The sequence below is a fragment of the Nuphar pumila genome, chromosome 14 (assembly GCF_984573655.1).
Source record: "Nuphar pumila chromosome 14, dmNupPumi1.hap1.1, whole genome shotgun sequence".
Taxonomy (NCBI): Eukaryota; Viridiplantae; Streptophyta; class Magnoliopsida; order Nymphaeales; family Nymphaeaceae; genus Nuphar; species Nuphar pumila.
This window is the reverse complement of record NC_143262.1, coordinates 89,177,388-89,191,570: the sequence shown is the minus strand read 5'-3', so window position 1 is coordinate 89,191,570 and position 14,183 is coordinate 89,177,388.

The window sequence follows — 14,183 nt, the reverse complement described above, 5'->3', positions numbered from 1 at the left end:
TCCTAAATAATAGTTTAGGCCATAGCAACGAAAGTTAAAAGCATCGGCAGGTGGGCTGGGAAAACGGGCTCTGTCCTGCCTTGTCCCGTTTAAACCGGATATTTACGTTTTAAACGGCTATTTATTGTTAAAAACTTTATATTTTTATTTTTAAATAAATTTTAATTAATATTTTCTTGTAAAAATTAATTTATTTATTTATTTATTTATTTTTTATTGCCAAAATTTTGCCGAAAAAAACACAAGATTTATGAAAAAATTTCAATTTCTCACGAGTTTTTGAAAAACGAGATTTTGCCAAAAAAAAAATGTTTGTCACTATGACTAGGGGTAGACATTGGGCCTGCCCAAGTCGAATAGGGCACAGTGAAGTCTCAACGAGCCTGACTCAAACCCATGCTCGACATAAGCCCAACTCAATTGTTATAGGGTTCAGGCCAAGCTTACGCGACCCGGGTTCTTGTTGGGCTGAGTCCATTTATTTTTTGGGCTGGGCCAAGTCCACTTAAAGGCCCGATTAGTCAGAGAGCTGGGCCGAACTTGACCATCATCAGGAAGCGCATCCAATTGTCCATCAGGTACCTAGCCCGATGTCCACCCCTATGTTTGACCAGGCTGTATAGCTTGTCCCAGTCAAGAACAGGCTGAATCGGGCTAGACTAAGGTCCAACCCTGACCTAGATTTAATTAGTTAATCTGTCATATTTATTTTATGACAACATCTGAATTTAAAGCAATATCCAGACGTGCTCACATGCAAAAGCGTATGCAATTAGGACAAATACTGAACCGAATCCAGGTTTGGTAAGAATCCAACTCCAAATCCAACTAGGCAGTATCCTAACCATAATCCAAACCATTTAAACCCAAATTGGCAAGCCCCACCCCCACCTCGGATCAGAACCCAGGCTCTTTTGGGTTTACCTAAACAATTGTGGATCTGGCAAGAGTAGCTAATCAGATACGGATCTTCACAGTTCCGACCCTCACCACCTACGTATTCGTGGACGCGAGGATGCGGACTTAGGATCCGACTCCAAGTTTGAAATATCTTTTTCCAAAATGAGTTACAAGGAAACGGGAATTTTTTTAGTCAATAAAAAACTATATTTAAATATTTAAAAAATTAAAAATGATTTTTTTGTAATAAAATTAAAATGTCATAAAATATTTTATTTTGTTTTTTTTAAATAATGTCATACATGTCAGTGTTCAATTATACGTGTCCGTTCGTGTCACTTCCCACGTTGACAAATTTACGTGTCCCCTTGACATTGCTCACCGCCGAATACGAAATACCGAATGATGTTAGGTCCGGATAAACTGAATACCAATATCCAAATCAGATCCGAACCATTTAAATCAGGGACTTGATGAACCAAAATTAGGTTCGTCAGGGGCTTATAAGACCTTTCATCCTTTATTTTCTTTTTTTCAAAAAATCCGAAGGAAAAAAGAAAATAGCAAGTACAAGCAAAGAGAAGGTGACGTCTCTCTTTGTTCTTGAGAGCGTATTTATGGCGGAGATCCGATCGAGGGCGGAAGGAAAAGAGGAATTTCTGTTTCCTCGCTCTTAAAATTTGTTCAAGATTGAATTTCTTGTTTGTTTTTTACATTTTTTCCCTTATTTTTCTCGATTTTCTCACCATCGATACAAGAAATGACTCGAAGATTAGGGCAACGTTCGTCGCGAATTTTGTTCTTCTTCTTGTTCGTGTTCTGTCTGCAATTTCTGGGAGGTAACTTCTCTCTTTTCCTGTTTTTTTTCTTTGGTTAAATTTTTGCTATTTCTGTTTAATTTTAGTGGGTTTTTTCCTTCAGTGTGAATTCTAGATCTGTAGGTGATGTATTCTTTTGTTCTTCAGCGTCGATTTCTTGATGCAATTTTGGTTTCTTTTGAGTTGGTCAATTGTTGGATCTCGTTTGGAAGTTCGGGTGTTGAATTAATGATCTTTGTGACATTATCACGATCTTTTTTTGTACCCGGAATTTCTTTGATTGTTTGATCTCGTTTGGGGAGATGTGGTGTTGGTTGAATTTTCGGGTGCGCGCTGGGGTTTCCATTTATTAGGTGATTGTTTCATTCTTACTCTTTTTTTCCTCCATTGGTTCGATGTGCATGATTGGAAATGCTGATAGGGTGAACAGTTCCTGTATGTGTTAGGGTTATATTTCACAGATTTATGGAAGATTTGGGAGTTATAGCATGCTTTATTGTGGAAGATCAATTCCTTATGAGGAAACTTTGGCATTTGTGGTTTGGATTATTTAGATGAAGTTTTGGATCTAATGTCGGATTTCAACAATAGACAGCTTAATGGTGGTTGCAATGACAAATTTATTGTTTTTGTTGTTGTTCCATGCAACGAATCGCCTTGTGTGTATTGTCTGTGCTAGCAATTTTGCTAAACCGGTCACCATTTGACTGAATTGATGCTAGTTATCCTTTGGGGCGGAGTGGAAGAAGGGAGACGATTCTTGAATGGGGAAAAGAAACCCAGTTCCTTCAAAATAATTGAACATGGAGACGTGTGAAGTTAAAATCTCATTTACGGCTATGCAGAGTGATGGTAAGGATGTTTCATCTGTCAACTTTTCTGCTATCTCCCCTAAAAAACCACTAATCCTTGTGTAAAGTTGCCAGAGCACTATTACCATCTGAATTTGAAATCAGCTTATATGCCTGGTATTTTTTGCCAGTTGACTGTTGGACACTTCTGTAAATGCCATATCTTGTTGCACTGTGTCTTATGATTAGAAATTGTATCATGGTCTGTAGGGGATCTATAAGAAGGTTGATTCTTGTTCACGGGGCCGCAATAGGGCTCAGGGTCTGGTAAAGCCTGCCCTCGTGAGGGGCCGGTTTTAGCAGTTTAGCTCCGAGTTGTCTGAAATAAAAGAGGGCAACTGACTTGGCACGATTCTCAAGAGGGGACATCTGGGACCGTTCTAAGGCTGATCGTCTGCAGGGCAGGAGGGAGACAATCTGCGTGAGATGGAGGGAGAAAATTGATCCCTTAGGCAAAATGTGGACCAAAGAGTGAAGAATAAAATTCTCTCAATAAATTCACTGATTCCAAATAAAGAATACAGTACCTATTTATAGAGTGTTCTACTAAAAAGTATAACTAAATCAAGAAACCAAAAAGATAAAGAGTCCTAAACCAAGAAACTAAAAAGCGTAAAATAACACGAATCCTACTTAATCCAAGAATCAAGAAACTAAAGAGGGCTAGATGCCCTCCAGAGCTGACCGACTGAGGCTTTTGGGCAGGTTTGGATCCTGGACCGGGTCAGGTCTGAGTCAGTTCGTAACATTGTGCTGTTAACGGTGGCTTCTTTTCTGCAATTCTGCATGCATTTCTTAATGGAATAAGCTTAGCTGAGGCAAACAGGTTTTAATATGGATCTTGGGACGGCGACTTCATCATGAAATTGCCATCGGCAAGTTGAATGTGATTGCATAGGCATACCTTAGTATAGTCATGTATGCTTTTAGTAACTCTTGGTGTTTGTTAATGGAAATTTCAATCAGGTATGTTAGTTTTGCTGTGATATCTTGTTCAGTTTCATTGCCTGAAGGCTGCTTTAGACATAATGTTTGCACTGGAAGTGTTAATTTTGTGTGTGTGTTAATAGAAATATATAAATATGTATATGTATATATGTGTATATTCATCTGGACTTTTTGATAGTTCAGGGAAATTTTGACATGAATTTTGGTTTTACTTCTGAATTGGATTTCTAGATTAGATGTGTGATCTTTGTTTGAATTAACTAGCCCATCATGGTAGTTTCTTGGTTGGTGTAACATAAATGGCTCTAGGACGATTGCCAGCCATTATAGGCTTCAGTTGTGGATGGAGTAGTGATGCAAGAGGGGAGCATGGTCAATCGGGTCCAGGATCCGTTTGGATTTGTTTGATTTTTTATGGTTTTAATTAAATTTGATTAAATATTTAGCATAGGATTGGATTTCAGATCCATATTAGAATTATGGTTTTGTGCTTTATCTATAAATACTTATTGTAGAGGCTTTTATTTCAGAGTTGATGAATTAATTATTCAAATAATGTCTTTGATTTTCTGCTTATTTTCTATAGATTCATAGTTTAGTATAGGTGCAGATTGTAGCTTGGTAGATCATAGCATAGATTTTTGCGAATCGGGTGACTGGTTTGCATCCAGTTGGTATCAGAGTGGGTTCTCCATCATCACATTGATCAAGATATCAGAGGGTCAGAAATTTGTTCAAGTGATGGAGGAGACTAACTTGACAATCTTGAAGGTCGCATGGATAGTCTCGGGAGCAAGTTAGATGAGGGATTTGTGAAGAGGCTTACAAACAATATGTGAAGAGCCTTACAAACAATCAAGTTTCTAAATAACTTGATATTTCAAATATTCAAAAGCATATGCTAGCACAAAGTAGCATTCAAATACTTCACAACACAAAAGTAAGAAAGTGCGTCAAATGCACTGTTTGATTAATGAGCATTAGGGGATAAAACCCCTTCTTTATGTATATAATACAATGGGCTGGAGGCCCTTATTTATAGAGAATATAGAAGAGGAAGAGACATTGGGACTGAATTAGAGCCATTGGGTACAGCCCCAACGAATCTTCAGCTGACTGTATCAGCTGTACTCAGACTGTCATTAGCTGACTGTGTTCAGCAGTCAGCTAATGACAGTTTACAAAACAAAAAGGTAAGTAAAAAATAAAAATAAAGAAAAAGGAAAAATTACAGAAATAAAGAAAAAAGATTACAAATATATATGTATATACTTTAAATACATATTTATATACCTATACGTATGCATATACATACTATTGTATTAAGAAGAGTATGTATATGTATATATATATATATATTCAAGTATATACATATATGTATTATTTTCTAACAGTCTTCCTCAAACTTATGGTAAAATCGCCGAAATTTTGTCAAGTAAAAAGTTGAATCTTGGTGAGCACAGTGCCTTGGTGAAGAAATTCGCAAGTTGATATTCTGATGTTACATAAGGAAGATCAATAGTCTTCTTTAAGTATTCTTCACGAACAAAATAGCAATCCATCTCTATATGCTTAGTTTTTTCATGGAACGTATGATTTCGAGTAATGTATATGGAGCTCTTGTTGTCACAACATAATCTTGTAGGATTCTAAAGATGAATTCCCATATCAGAAATTAGTTGTTTGAGCCACACGATTTTCATGGTAGTAATTGTCATTGCTCTATATTCAATTTATGTAGATGATAATGACACATTTTGTTGTTTCTTGCATCTTTATAAAATCAATGATTCACGTAGAAACACACAAAAACCAGTTGTTGAGTGCCTATTATTTGGATCCCCTCCCCAATCAGCATCAGAATATGCAATAAGATCTAAGGAGGAAGAAGAAGAAGATAAAAAAACTCTCTTATTTATTGTACTTCTGACATATGACTGCACTCATATGAGCTGATGTTGGAGCATGTTGAAATTGGCAGGCTATATGTACAACATGGGCTATGTCTGGTCTTATAATACTTAGATACATAAGAGATCCTACGAGCTGTCTAAAGGGGGTTGGGTTGTCCAAAGGAACTCCATCATCGGCTCGTATCTTTATTCCAACAGTCTCTGGGTGTCAACAACTTTATCATCTGAGTCCTGTCAATAATATTCGAAGCAAACTTTGTTTGTGACAATATGTATCCTCTCTTAGAGTAGGATACTTCTATACCAAGAAAGTATGTTAGGAACCCAAGATCCGTCGTTTCAAAAGAATTTTTTAAAAATTGTTTTACTTTATTGATTCCTTCTTTGTCACTACCTGTAATCAACATATCATTAACATACAAAAGTAAAATTATACTACCTGCAGAAGAATTCTTGATAAATAAAGCTATATCAGTATAGCATGGTTTAAAATCATATCTTGTAATAACATTGTTAAAAGTATCAAGCCAAACTTTAGGTGTTTGTTTGAGGCCATACAATGCCTTTTTTAATTTAAGCACTTTACCTGAAGGGATTATCAATCCAGGTGGAACATCCATGTATACTTTCTCATTAAGATTTTCATTCAAAAAGGCATTTTTTACATTCATTTGAAATATATTCTAGTTTTTAATAGCTAAAATAGCTACAAGCATCCGAACAATGGTCATCCTGGCAACAGGAGCAAAAGTTTCTTTGTAATCAACTCTGTATTCTTGAGAATATCCTTTGGCAACTAGCATAGCTTTATGTCTTTTCAAGGATCCATCACTTTTATTTTTTACCTTAAAAACCATTTGCAACTTATGGTCTTCTTTTTTATTGGTAAATTTAAAAATTTTCAAGTATTAGCTTCTTTAAGAGCATTCAATTCTATATGCATAGCTTTTATCCATTCGGGTAAATTTTTTGCTTCATTGTAACATGAGGGTTCAAAGTAAGAATCAATAGCTATAAGACATTCTCTATGTTTAGGAGAGAATGAGTCATAAGGCACAAATTTATTTGGGATCCTTGAGATTCGTTCAGATATATGAATAGTTGTTTGTTCTAAGGGTATTTCTAATGCTTCGTGATTACTTTGATTTACACCTTCATTGGTTGCATTTTGATTCCTTCTAGTGTATACTATTGGTTCAACTGTTGTTATATTCTCAATAGGAGGTTCTACATAAATATTTTCATCATTAGACAACTATTTAAACAAGAATGAGTAATCAGAATTTATGTCTTGTAACATGTTTCCTTCAAACCCACTTTCATTTTCAACAAAATTAACATTCTTTGAGACGAGAAGTTTATCATTTTTTATATCATAACATTTGAATCTTTTTTGTATTTCAGAATAACCAATGAATGCACAGGGAATAGCCTTAGAGGACCGTTTATCTTCTTTAGCATTTAAAACATAACATTTGCAATAAAAAATTCTCAGTCTTTGATAGTCAGGTTGATATTTGAATAATTTTTCAAAAAAAATTTATTGGACAATGTTTTTGAAGGCATCCTATTTATAAGATATACTGAAGTTAATGTAGCTTCAACCCAAAGATTTTTTGGAACATTTTTAGCAACCAGGAGAGTTCTTGTAGTTTTCATAATGTGTTTGTGTTTTTTTTTTCTGAAATTTCATTTTGTTGTGGAGTTCTAGGACACGATCTTTGATGTAGAATTCCTTCATTTTCTAAAAATTGTTTAAATTCATTTAACAAATATTCTCCTCCAGAGTCAGTTTTAAGGATTTTGAGTTTACTTTCAAATTGATTTTTAATCATATTATGAAATGTTTTGAATACATCGCATTTAAACTTAAGAAAGTAAATCCAACAATATCTAGTAAAATCATCGATAAACACAACATAGTAGGAGAATCCTCCTTTAGAAGCTACAGGTGCAGGACCCCACACATCTAAATGAACTAATTCAAAAGGCATTGAAGAATAAAAGGTTCATTTTACCAAGTAAACATTCTTGACATTCAAAAAAAAATTTATAAATATTCTTGGTAACTGGTACAAAATATAATTTCTTTATATTTGGGTGCCCAAGTCTATGATACCAAGTCTGTATTATCTTTTGTTTGGGCAATGTTACAAAATGATTCTTTTGGAATACAAATGAAATCCATATAATAGAGATCTCCTTGCCTAGAACCTTCTCCAATCAATTTCTCGGATTGGCGATCCTACACCCAACATTTATTTGATGAGAAAATGACATCACATCCATGATCCGAGATTTTCGAAACTGGAAGTAGGTTAAGATGAAGTTTAGGTATAAATCTTATTTTTAGAATATAAAATTTGCTATGTTTTGACAAATCATTTTTAAAAGTTCAAATACCTTTTATTTCTAAGGCAATGTCATTAGCAGTGGAAACAAATGATGTATTTGAATTAGATTGACATTCAGATAATATAGACTTATGTGGAGTCATATGAAAAAAAGCTCATGAATCAAGAAGCCAAGAACACATGCCAGGAGTAGAAGAGGATGCAATGACCGCTCATGAGGTAGATCCTTTAAGTAATGGTTGTAATGCCTCTGTCAGTTGAGATAAGGATTTGGTGAGGTCCTTGAGATTCAGAGTATCCTCATTTTGTTTTGATGGTGCAGCGGCAACACGTTTTTCTTGAGGCCTATATTTGTATTTAGGAAGTGAGGCCTAATGTAACCGGGCTCATTACAGTTATAGCAAATGATTTTTTATTTTTCTTTATTCCTATTAAAGTGAGGCAGTTTATATGGCTTAATATAATGTCTTGGTTTTGATGCGGCAAGAGCACAATCATCTTCTTAACCATTGCTAGAGGTAGCAAGAACACTAACATTTTTACTCATGTTTAACCTAGTTTCTTCTTCACTAAGTTTAGTGAGAATCTCATGAATAGGAGGTGACAAAGATGTAGCAAGGAGGCCCTTGTTTGTTCAAATTCGGGTTTCAAACCATAGAGAAAAATGAAGAGTCTATCTTCTTCAACTTGAACTCTTCGCATTTCTATACACTTACCTTTCCATTTGGGTTCAAATTGGGCAAGTTGGGTCCAAATGAAAGATAATTTCATATAGTAATTTCTTACATTTTTATCTTCTTGTTTGATATTTCTAACCTTTTCTTGGACATAATACTTGTGAACAATATCTTTTTCGGTAAACATACCTTTAAGATATTTGCACGCTTCATTTGCCTTTTTGTAGCATAATAGATTTAAGGCAATTTTTGTCTAACTCCACTTAACATTCATGAAAGAATTTTTGTGTTTCTCATTTTTCATTCATCTAATTTCTTGTAGTATTCTTCCATGGCTTTGTTTCTTTCCTCAAGACTAGTCTCAATCCCATTTTCACCTAATGAAATTTTGGAGTAGTTTCAAGAATAGTACCTCTTACGAATCCCCACAAACCTTGACCTTTTATGAACGTCTCCAAGTGTCCCACCCAAATATTATAGTTGCTTCATTCAAGTTTGAACGGCGGAATAAAGTTGGAGTTGCTTGTATTGTGTGGAAAAGATTCACCCATAGTGAATTAGAGGAGGAAAAGAAGTCACCACCATGAAGTAGAAAAAATATGCTTTATGAGGCAGCCCACCAATGCACCGTCGATCATACACCAAGCTCTTATACCATGTGAAGAGGCTTACAAACAATATGTGAAGCGCCTTACAAACAATCAATTTTCTAAATAACTTGATACTTCAAACATTCAAAAGCATATGCTAGCACAAAGTAGCATTTAAATACTTCACAACACAAAAGTAAGAAAGTGCGTCAAATGCACTGTTTGATTAATGAGCATTAGGGGATAAAACCCCTTCTTTATGTATATAATACAATGGGCTGGAGGCCCTTATTTATAGAGAATATATTAGAGGAAGAGACGTTGGGACTGTTAGAGCTGTTGGGTACAGTCCCAACGACTCTTCAGCTGGCTGTGTCAGTTGTACTCATACTGTCATTAGCTGACTGTGTTCAGCAGTCAGCTAATGACAGTTTACAAAACGAAAAAGTAAGTAAAAAATAAAAATAAATAAAAAGTAAAATTTACAGAAATAAAGAAAAAGATTACAAATATATACATATATACTTTAAATAGGTATTTATATACATATACTTATGCATATACATACTCTTGTATTGAGAAGAGTATATATATATATATATATATATATATATATATATATATATATATATATATATATATATTATTTTCTAACAGGATTTGCGAGATGGACTTCATGATGATGATGATTGAACCAGAGAAAATGTGAGGAAGGTCGGGTTGCAGGAGGCGATTCGTCAAATCGTGCTGCGCATGACCTTAATGTGGTTGTCACGACTCAAAATATGCATGATGTGGACGGGAAGCAGCCCGGGTCGAGCTCAATCATAGGTTCAAGATCTGTTTTTTTTCTTCTCCTTTCCGGGAGGATCCAGGCGGCTATCCGTCAGCCTTCATTGTCCGGCAGCAAGCTGGGCTTCCAGCCGGCGGCCCCCCTCTTGCCACCGTGGGCAGGGGAGGCACTAGGGTTTCCTAACCATAGGCCTTCCTCCACCTTCTCACGTGGAGTGGGGCACTTGCACGATGAGACCAACCCAAACCGGTTCGGCCCCCTCATGGCAACCCACCAGCCTTTGGTGCACTTCAGGGAACTGGTTCTCATATTTCAAACCACTTCCCACTTGATTCTCTTGACTATAGCCCTACCCTAAACCCAAATCCACCCCAAAACCCACCTAACCAGATCCCATTTGACACAAATCCTATTTTAGACCCACCAGGTCAAAATCAGACCCAGTTTTTTTGTCCCAATCAATATGAGCCACCCCAAACGAGGCCATATCAGACCTGGATGGAGCCCCAGCTTGATTTTGGATTGGGTCGAGACCGTACCCAATATGATTATGGGTATGATTCTGGTTTAGACAAGACCTTTAATTCACAAAATCAGATCCATCACACTACCCAAACTAATCTAGCTTTGACCCATAATCCCATTAACCTTGATCTGATCCATAGCCAGCTGGATCCAACCCAAAACTCTTACCCAGACCCTGGTAACTCATACCCAATCCAAACCCAAAATCGAACACTCCATTCAACCAAACCCAACACTACCCAAACCAGCCACCTTACCCTTATGATAACCCTCCTAGAACCTACCCAAATAACCCAGACCCACCCTTGTAACAAAACCGGTTTCGTAATCCACAGGGGTGCCCAGATTCAGATCCATTTGAGCTCCAAAGAAGTGCAGGAGCGCAGGGTGAGCGCATCGGTCAAGATACGGGTCTTGCTTCACATATGGACACAGACAAGCAGGAGTGGGACCACCACTTCGGGGTGAAGATGGAGTTCCAAGAGTTTTGGGGAAACTTAGATCCATATGTTGCAGATGATATTGGTGTCCCCCAGATTACGAGGTTTAGCACAAGCATGGTGGGCGAAGCTAGAGCAGTTTCGAGTTGATCAGGGTCTGCCATTGATTCAAACATGGGAGGAGATGTGCAGGTGCATGCGGGAAAAGTTTGTCCCTCCCAACTATACCCAACAGATCCACAAGCAATACATCCAGCTTTGTCAAGCCACAAGGATAGTCAGAGAATATACAGCAGAATTCCATCTACTTGTATACAAAAGTCAAGTTACCAAGACTAAAGCACAAAAGGTAGCCAGGTAGGTATGCATGTGTGAGTGAGAGAGAGATCCGCATATGCAAGAGAGAGAGATAGATGTAACATTTAAGAAAATCAATCTTTCTTAAATGCTCAGCCTTGAAATAGGCCCCTATCCATTTCTCTTTTAACGAGAATTTGGAAAGCATGCAACTACCATTTAAGTTGCATCTTAGCCATTGGATCTCAAAAGACCCAACTGATATTAAAAGGGAGTAGGTGCTCTGGGAGCACCGTATATATATATATATATATATATATATATATATATATATATATATATATATATATATATATATATATATATATATATATATATATATATATATATATATATATATTGAAAAGTTTGGTTCAGCAAGGATAGCCTATGTGCATGTATTTATGTAAGTTTTTATGGGATACAGAACTGGTGGACTGGAACCAACCCAAAGGGGTGCTGGTATTACTCTCAACCAAAACCGATTAGGTCAGACAACATTTTTAGATATTGATAACTTGAGAGTTAAATAATGCTATATATTTTACTGGAGATATTTGCAATTTGCATCGGTTCATGATCTAAGTCTACTTTAGAACCGTCCAGTTTCCTTGAAATGGCCCTTAAATACACTAAATCTATACATTTATTGGCTTCTATCTCAATTGATCTAGTACTCAAATGGCCTAAATTAGTCATCGTGCTTTGCTCATACTATCTTGGACTCTAAGAGCCTCAACAACTAGAACAAAGCATCTTTTGTTTTTCAAAATGTTGGAGGAGTGTGCAGCCTATTCCCGGCAATTTTTTTTAGGGTAGTTTTGTAATTTTACCCTAAACTTCTTATAGGATCAGACTACGAAAGTCACGTAGACTTCTTGAATCAGATTATAAGTCTTGCACAGTCCTTGTGATATCCGAACTATACTTGCAGAGTTTTTTGTAACACTGGCCATCCGCCCTTTGTAAGGTATTTCAGAATCAAATAACAGGGTTTCAGTGCGGCTGTGGACATAAGCAATTCTTGCCGAACCACTTAAATCTTTGTTCCTCGTGTGGTTTGATTTCTTCTTTTGCTTCTTCCCTCTTCCCGTTTATTTGTCGATTGGTTGGTTGTATGCCTATCGTTTCCCAAGACAAAATTGATCCATGCAAAACAAAACAAAGAAAATTTTATTTCCAGGATGGACGTCTAAACTTACAAAAACCTCTACTAAGCCTAGCAGGAACGGTCACAGGTCACAGCAGCGATTACTAATCTGTAAAAATTTAATCACTCATCGCTGTGAACTCATTTTGACTGCTCTGTATGAGTGATGTCTCCTTTGTACGTCCAGTCATCTAATCTCCCTGTCTTCATCAATCATTGGATGGGATATGTGTTGGTAAGTATCACTGTGTCACCTATTCAGATTCACACTTATCTTGATAGGCCATATTGCAACATAACTTGCCAATAATTTGAATTTTGAGGTACGAACAGGTGCATCCTTCATTATATTATTAAATACAACTGTTGTGATATCGTATTTTTTAATCAGGATGGTTGGAGAAAGACTTTTTGTTCCTTAGAGTGAAACCTGGGTCCTTGTGTATTTTTCATACAGATTTCTCTGATATACTTTTTATTTATGCAATATCTGCTTTGTGGTAGTAGTTTCTTAAAAAAACCTGTTAGTTGTTTCCGTTCCCTGGGTTGGGTTGTCAACTGTCACAAGATCTTGTATATCTGGAAACACATTATTTTTGTCCTGGAAGAGCTAGAATGACTAATCGTCTCTGGACCAATGCCTCAAACTTTTAGCTTACATTGGTGCTCAAAGATACCCATAAAAGGGAATATGAGATGGCTTAAAATGCTCACTTTTCATGGGTCTGTGGATCATTTGCATGGTGTCCACTCGGTGGTTCTCTATTTCTCTCTTCTTTTAGTATTTTCACTTTCACCTTTTGCTGCTTCTCTTCATTGCCATTTACATCAATCTAATTATATATGGACATTTTTACATCAGTCTTCTGACAACCTTAACATTCTTTCGTGTGTGTGGGTATAAAAGCAACGTGAGTTTAGAAGCACTTTCATGTGTGAGATTCTCCATGACAATGTTATACAGATACTCAGGGATCTGAGATCCTGTGTTATGAGGGGAAAGGAGGCAGGGAAAAGGGGCAAGGGAGCATTGTTCAGTACGATGGGAAAGGGGGACACAATCATTCAAGAATTTTTGGTTGGAGTGAGATCGGTGCAAAATTCCTTGGATCTGAGTCCCTTCTCGGATCTTAGATCTGGGGATTGCTCATCACTTGTTTGCTTAAACCTTTGCACGAGCCCCATGCCAAAAGGTGGTAACTTAAAAAAAAAGACAATCAGATTGAGAAAAACCATGTCAAGTTTAAACTAATCACATGTTTTTTCTTTTCTTTTTTCCATTCTTCATGTTACTTTGATCAAAAGGGAACAGGTAACATTTGTGTTTTCTTCACTGTTGGACAGTTTTTTTTATGCATACAGGCAATATAAAGTTAGAGTTAGATCGGTGTGTGTGTGAGTGTGTGTGGGACTAATATTTAGTTTTGATTTGCGACCTGCATTTATCATGGACGTAAGTTTCAGGCTTGCAATTTTTGTTGCGTACAGGTCTGGCTGGTGAACCATCAACTTCCAAAAATGAGGTAAAACCAAAGGGCCATGATGCTTCCGGTGGTGGCGTTGGTCTTAAGGTCTTGCTTATATGCTTCGGGGTGGTAGCCTTTGTGGCATTGTGCGTGTTCCTCTTCAAGAAATGGCAGAAGAAAAAGAGAGAGGAGCAGCATGCCCGCCTTTTGAGATTATTTGAAGAGGATGATGAGCTTGAGCTGGAGCTTGGTTTGCGTGAGTGAGGCCATCTAACCCATCATCCTACGAGTGTAATATACTTGAGATTTGCATTTTGTGTATGTATATACAAACTCGATTTCTTATCCTTATTTTTGCGCTCCTTTGGCTATGTCAAGTGATGCCTTTAAGCTTCCAACTTAGATGATTTTGTATTGTATTT